Genomic DNA, 6772 nt, shown 5'->3' with positions numbered 1-6772 from the left:
GATGTAATATTGTAATACTGTATTGTTACCAGTAAAAAAGCTTTAAAGGAAGTTTAATTCATTGACATATGCACTGTGTTTCACCTAGTGACCACAGTTACAGACAAGTTTTCAATAGAATTCTACTGAATATGACTGTTTGTATCTGGGACCAGATCCTTCATTTTTCTATACTGGTGGTTTACTCCAAAAATAAAAATGAAAGCATAAAATTTACAAATCATTAAATAATCAGGTGTGCAACATAATGTTTACTACAGTGAATAAATTACCTTAAAAAATCTTTATCAATGCCCCTTGTTTATGGTGTCTTCATCTAAACTCTGTCCTTCTGGCCTCCACTCTATGACATCTGGTGACCAGGATGCTCACTTTCCTGATAGGCTTATATTTTTGCTCACTTTTTAAAGACTTTTAAGTGAAATCCTTAGTTGAATTTTTCACAAAATTTGGAATCTCTTTTTTTTAGATAAGCAGTTAAATCATAGAAGAAGTGGACATCAGAATTATTTTTAAAGTATTGGATTAAATATATATGTTTTGGTGGATGTAGAGATTATTTCTATATTACTAATACAGCTGGTATATACGAACGATTAAATTGCTTTGGCTATGTTGCTCAGTATTGCTTTTAAATCATACCAAGTTTCTTGGTGTGATTAATATTAAATCCTTTTTTATCTAATCCTTATGTTTGCACAGTGTTTGCTTCTGAGCAACTGAGCGACAAAAGAAAAATAAAATAAAAACTAAAATACCATGTAATCTGTTTCTTAATTTTATTTGTTTATGAACTGAGCTAAGATTTTACAAAATACAAGACTTTAGAGATCTATCATCCCTCAGCTGCTATATGCAACGTTTTTACCCTGCAGCTCTCTAGGTTCCATCCTGTTGGTTCCTTAATCATCTCCAGGTTTCTCATATTTAGCTGATTTTGGTCATTCTCTATGGAGCCAACAAACAAAATATTATTTTATCTAGACAGGCTGCTAGTAAAAGAAAGTGAAATAACTCTAATATTTATTGTTATTAATGTCGCTTATCATGTGTCGAAAACATGTTTGTTAGGAACACCAAAGCAGTCTTCATCTACTTAACTGATCAGAAAATGATAAAGCAGCCAGTGTCTATAAATATCAATCGCTTTGTTCCTCAAGCTGATACATATTTGGGAGCAAAATAATATACATCATATTGAGAAGGCAATAAGTGGCTCATACAGGTAGTTTTCCAATAGGGAAGCTCACAGATTCCTCATAAGAAAAGAATGTTTTTAGGTCCCAGTTGCTTCCTGGTTCGCAGCATATTGTCTGCATATCTGATGTAGAAGGAAGTGAATCCTGAGAACCCACTTATGCAAGAATCAGCAGTGGAGAAAAACTACTATCGCCGTAAAAGAGCTGAGCAGTTCCTTTAGTGAAAGACTTTTATACCCTGTTTGTAAAAAAGCACTACCATCCCTTTCATCCCTGCTGCAACCAGACTCTACTATAAGACACTGCAACACAATAACTTGTGCAATGTACAATGTGCCATTTCTATTTGATACCCTGTTCAATAACCTGTTTCTCTATATTTGACACCCAGTGCAATAACTATCTATATAAATATCCATCTATATGAATACCCATAAAAAAAAACCTGTGCAATAACCCTGTATAATGATCCTACAATTTAAAAAAAGTCAAATAGTCCTTTGACTATTTGAACTGATGTAATGAGTAAATTTCTCTACTGAGATCAATAAAGTCAATCAATCAATACATTTCCACAGACCAACATTAATTCACTAACTCTCCAGTTCTAGTTTTGTTCAACCCAGTGTCATGTTTGTTCGTAATAGTTTTTTATGATTATTATTTGACCACAATACTCACTTAAGTATTCAATTCACGATAGTAAACACTACATAGTAACAAGATAGCCAGCCGGGAATAGTAGCATATCAGTCACAATCAAGATGTTAGGCAATATTTATTCAGAGTTAATCATCTATGCTTTATTTGATTATAGTAAATTTAAACCGATTAGCCTTTTTAGGCTAAGAAGTAAGCAGGATTACATAGCACTTCAGAGCCAGCTGCATTTCTCTGCACATGTGGGCTAAGTGGAGTTTAAAATGTCTCTCCTCAAGAAATAATTTAAGAAACCAAAAAACCCACCCCTATTGTTGTGTTATTTGTTTGTTTGTTTTTTGTATTTATTTATTTTTTTTAGTTTTGAAGCAAGAATAGGAAACTTATACAAGCCAAATATAGAAGTACATGTGACGTGACACCACCTGTCAGTCAAACAAATCACCCTGGAAGCTTGTCAGCAAATGACCAATCATAGCAATTTGTCCCACAGTAAAACCACCCCTCCACTGCAGGAGCCGCAGTGTAGGAGACACAGGCTTTTTGTCAAAAAAAAAAAAAAGACATCTACGGTAATTAGTGTTGTCAGTGGGAAACAAATCAGACGCATGTTATCCAGAAGTATTTGGGGGTTGGAACACAGCTAATTATTCACCAAAACGAAAGGAAGTCTTGATAAAAGTAAACGATAGACAGACCTGCTGTGAGCAGCTGAAAACCTGAATCAATAGCAGCTGCTGATTGTTCATCTGTCCAGAGATAACAAACAATCCTTCTTTATTTGTCATAGTTACGTTTTTTTTCTTTTTCCTGACACAAACTTGCATTGCTTAATTAATTATCTGTATCTGTATATTATATTCGGTACATATCCAGCTGTAAATGTATTTCATAACACTAGTGATCTATATGTTATATTCAATATTTATAATAGTATTCATCGCTATACTCATTCAGTAGAAATACCCACGTCCTGTATTTATGGTACCATTATTTATCCTGCACTTGCTGCTTTTGCACTTCTGGTTAGACCTAAACTGCGTTTCGTTGCCTTGTACCTGTACATGTGTAATGACAATAAAGTTGAATCTAATCTAATCTAATCTAATCTAAATACAGATGCCTGTGGCCATAATCTGTATCCAATGCAATGTGCTGACATGGGATACAAATATCCATTCACAGCCTGATTTATATTAATGATAAACATATGCACATTTTCACCCCCTATTTTATTTACTATGTTCACTCACCTGACTAAGATCATTTTTTTCCTCGTGCTGCCTTGAAATTACTTTAATTACTTGATGTAGAAAATAACTTTGCCTGTTGTATTTGTCTTAAGGTTTGCTGCAGGCAACAGGCCTCATTAAAATGCCTCATGTAAGGTCGTGCATCACTAATGCTGTGAAAACTATACTGCGTTTGTCTGCGTTTTATTTTTCTAAACTGGTTGGCTCTTCAGGGTTTGTGTTGCTTCAGTTCAATACAGTAATGATACAGCGCTGGTGGATGATTCTTTTATTTCCAGGTGGATCATCTAAATAAGTGGTCCTCTTACTGTCAATCATTCTGGTGATGAACTGTCAGGACATCTACAAACTGTGTCAGTTTTGTTCCATAATGCAGGGCTGTCTCTGAATGTTAAAAAAAAAACTATGTCTGTCTGTTTCTCTTCTAGGACCAAGCCCATATCTCAGGAACTAAATTTACAGATAAATGGAGCCAGAATCCAGCAGTTCTCAGAAATCAAGTATCTAGGACTAATACTTGACTCACAATTGAAATTTGACAGCCATGTAAAAAAAAGTGTCCAGAGTAACAAAAGGAAACTTGTACACATTCAAACTGATTAGAGATTACCTACCTTTTCACACTGCTGACAGTTTTGTGCACTCCATGATCTTTTTACGTCTAAGTTACTGCATTAGTTCTTGGTCACAGGCCACAAGCACTACTATCAAGCCTCTTCAGATGATATACAATAGAGCAATAAAAATCTTAGATACATTTTGAGAACTTTGTCAAATTTGCTCAGTTAAAACTAGTTTACAAATGCTTGCATGATCAGGCCCCTGAGGTTTTGAGTGACTGTGTAGTTCCTCTCAGAGCTGTGGGCTCAGTTACAAGAGGAGCTCACAGTGGAAACTGTCAAGTGCCCAGATGCAAAACGTCCTTCAGACAATCAGCTTTCACTGTACAAGGCACCAAAACATGAAATATGTTACCTCCAGAACTGAAGGGAGAGTCAAACTGGGTCCTTTTTAAACATAAACTTAAAGACTTTTTTTATTGAGAGGTCAGCCATTGTGAACATTAATAATCTAACTGACCTGATCTTGTATCTGTGATGTTTTAGTGTGTAATTTGTTCTGTTGTGTCTTGTGTACAGTCACTGTGTTTTGTGTAAAAGCCTAACTGGGGACAGGCATTGAGAATTAGCCTTAGCTAAAATGTTATAGTGTGTGACATGATTCCTGAAACATACTTGTCCCTATCAAATAAACAAGAAAAAAAAAAAATGATACGTTAACGTAAGGTCGTCCTATGTGCTCGCCCCATTAGCTATCTTTTTCTGAGCATGGGCAATTTTGCCCGCATTTGTGAGGTGAGCTACGGTTTCATACAGTCATATTCTCACAGCTTTCAAAATGGTCGTAGGAGAAAAAGTGTCTACGATGTTTATTAGAAGAAAGGAAAAGCCTCAGAAGAGGCAGATATATCCTGGAAGGCTTTGGATTGAGAGCTCTCCTCGCAAAGGCTTATGGGATTAGCTGTCACAGCAGCCTGCTGTTGCCATACGCTGTCGCTACCCAACAGGTAATAACAAAGATGGCGCAGGCAGCATCCAGTGGAGGAGGAGTTATGTGACCAATGGGGAATGAAAAGCAGTGATCAACTGTCCGCACGGTCAGTTAACTGAGTTTGCTATAGAGTCTACTATATAGTCCCCACCAGAGCATGTGAGCGGAGCGGTTGCGCGGAGCGAAAGAAATATGATGGAGCACAGAGAGGTTTTTAATTCAAAGGCCGAAGTAAGGATTTAGCTCCGCTCCAGTTCGCTCTGATGCGCTCACAATACACGATACATGTGCTGTGTACACACAGCACATGTATCGGTCACGTCATTAAATCAATGCCGTGTGTCCCAGGGCACTGGCAAAATTACATGAAGGAAAAATGTCACAAAAGGCCTTCTCCTGAAAATTTGAGCGAGCGTGGTGCGATTTCGCCAGAGCGGCAGGAAAATTAAGGTGAGCGAAGTTTGAGCAGCAGTGTCCTGGCGCAACTTTGAGCAGCGGAGTGAATAAGCGAACATCCTCCTGGGCGGGGAGCGAGATTTGAGTGGTGCTGCGCTCTGTTCACATGCTCTGGTCGCCACTTTATATAGTAATTGAAGGATATAAGGGTTAGTGCGGACGTTCAGGGAACAGTAAGCTTGTATGAGCTATGAGAACAGCAACTTTAAAACAGAGGGTGCACAAGGAGAAATGGGCTCATTTAATATGCGTTCTCTCTCGAGGAGCAGGTACAGAGTTGTGCATGCGTTTTTTTTTTTTTTAAAGTGGAGAGGACGAGTCTTTTAAAAATTTAGCAAAAATCCTCCACAATACCTCAAACTGTGACAGCGTTGCTTTTCAAAAATATTTAGCTTTTCAGATATGTAATGGCACTCACATCTTAGTAAGTGGAGAGTCATATCACTTATACCCATGACCACCGCTGCTTGGGTTAAGTGTTTGTTGTCTAGAAGGATGATTTTAAAGTCTAAGGGAAACAGCTGTTCCAACCGTCGCATTTCCGAATTCTCCCGATTGGTGCTCAACTTTACATGAGTGAATAAAGTGAATGTGATTGGTTGTTTATCAAGAGGGCGGGATTGTTGTTGCTGAAGGTTAGCAAGCAAGTTTGGTTCTGGCCGGTTCCTCGGAAGCATCTTGCTTACCAGTTAGCAACTTATTGCTAGTAGGTTAACAATGGGAAATTCCATTTTAGACCAATAGAAACGACACTGTCAAGGAACACTATGGACAGCAGAAACATGCAAGGGGAGGAGAGTTTTGTGTCGGAGGTCGTGGATGGGTCTCCTCCGTCATACATTTTTTATTTAGAGGAAAGCGGGGACGAAGATGTTGTGGAAGAGGACGCCAGTGCGGCAGAAGCTTGGTTTGGTGTAGAAGGTTTACAGACGTACATGTTTGAGCTCTTGCCTCACAACGCTGCCAGTTCTGTTAGCTCTATGCCTGCTGAAGACACACACGTCCATCCCCGTGAACACTGGGACGCAACTCAATGGGAAAGTAAATTATTCTGATTTCTCATTTCAACAGTTGAGTATATCAGCTGCGACATATGAATCAAGATGCTATGACCCAAAAAATTTGATTGACAGATGACCGTTGATATATGATTAGCCGAATTTAGGTGTACAGGCTGACGTATTACTAACTGGCCTGCATAAGATAGCGAGAAAAAAACACGACAAAATATGACAGGATTTTTAGAAATTCTCTAAATTTTGGAACAATATCGTCTGAAAAAGAGTACATAAAGAGTACATTTATATACATGTTAATAAATAATACTACTTATACTTCAGCGATAGTATCAAGGTGTTACTTTATTGTATCTCTTATACTATATCCCTTGGTTGTGCTGTTCTTTTCACATCTCTTTGCAGGTGATGAAGCAGACTAAAGATTTTTTTATCATTATCTGTCTTTTATCTCCTCTTTCTTTAATCCTTTCTCCTTTTTTTCTGTTTCTCCTTTCCTGTTCTACTTACATTGCAGTGTCCATATAATCTGTAAAACTCCATGCATAATTATAATAAAGCTATTTATATGCATAAATCAGGCGGAACACTATGGCGATAGCTGTACTGCTCCACTTGTATGTATGTATATATATAT

This window comes from Cyprinodon variegatus, unplaced genomic scaffold, assembly GCF_000732505.1.
Source record: "Cyprinodon variegatus isolate N-32 unplaced genomic scaffold, C_variegatus-1.0 Scaffold80, whole genome shotgun sequence".
Lineage (NCBI taxonomy): Eukaryota > Metazoa > Chordata > Actinopteri > Cyprinodontiformes > Cyprinodontidae > Cyprinodon > Cyprinodon variegatus.
Note: the sequence above shows the minus strand (reverse complement) of the source record.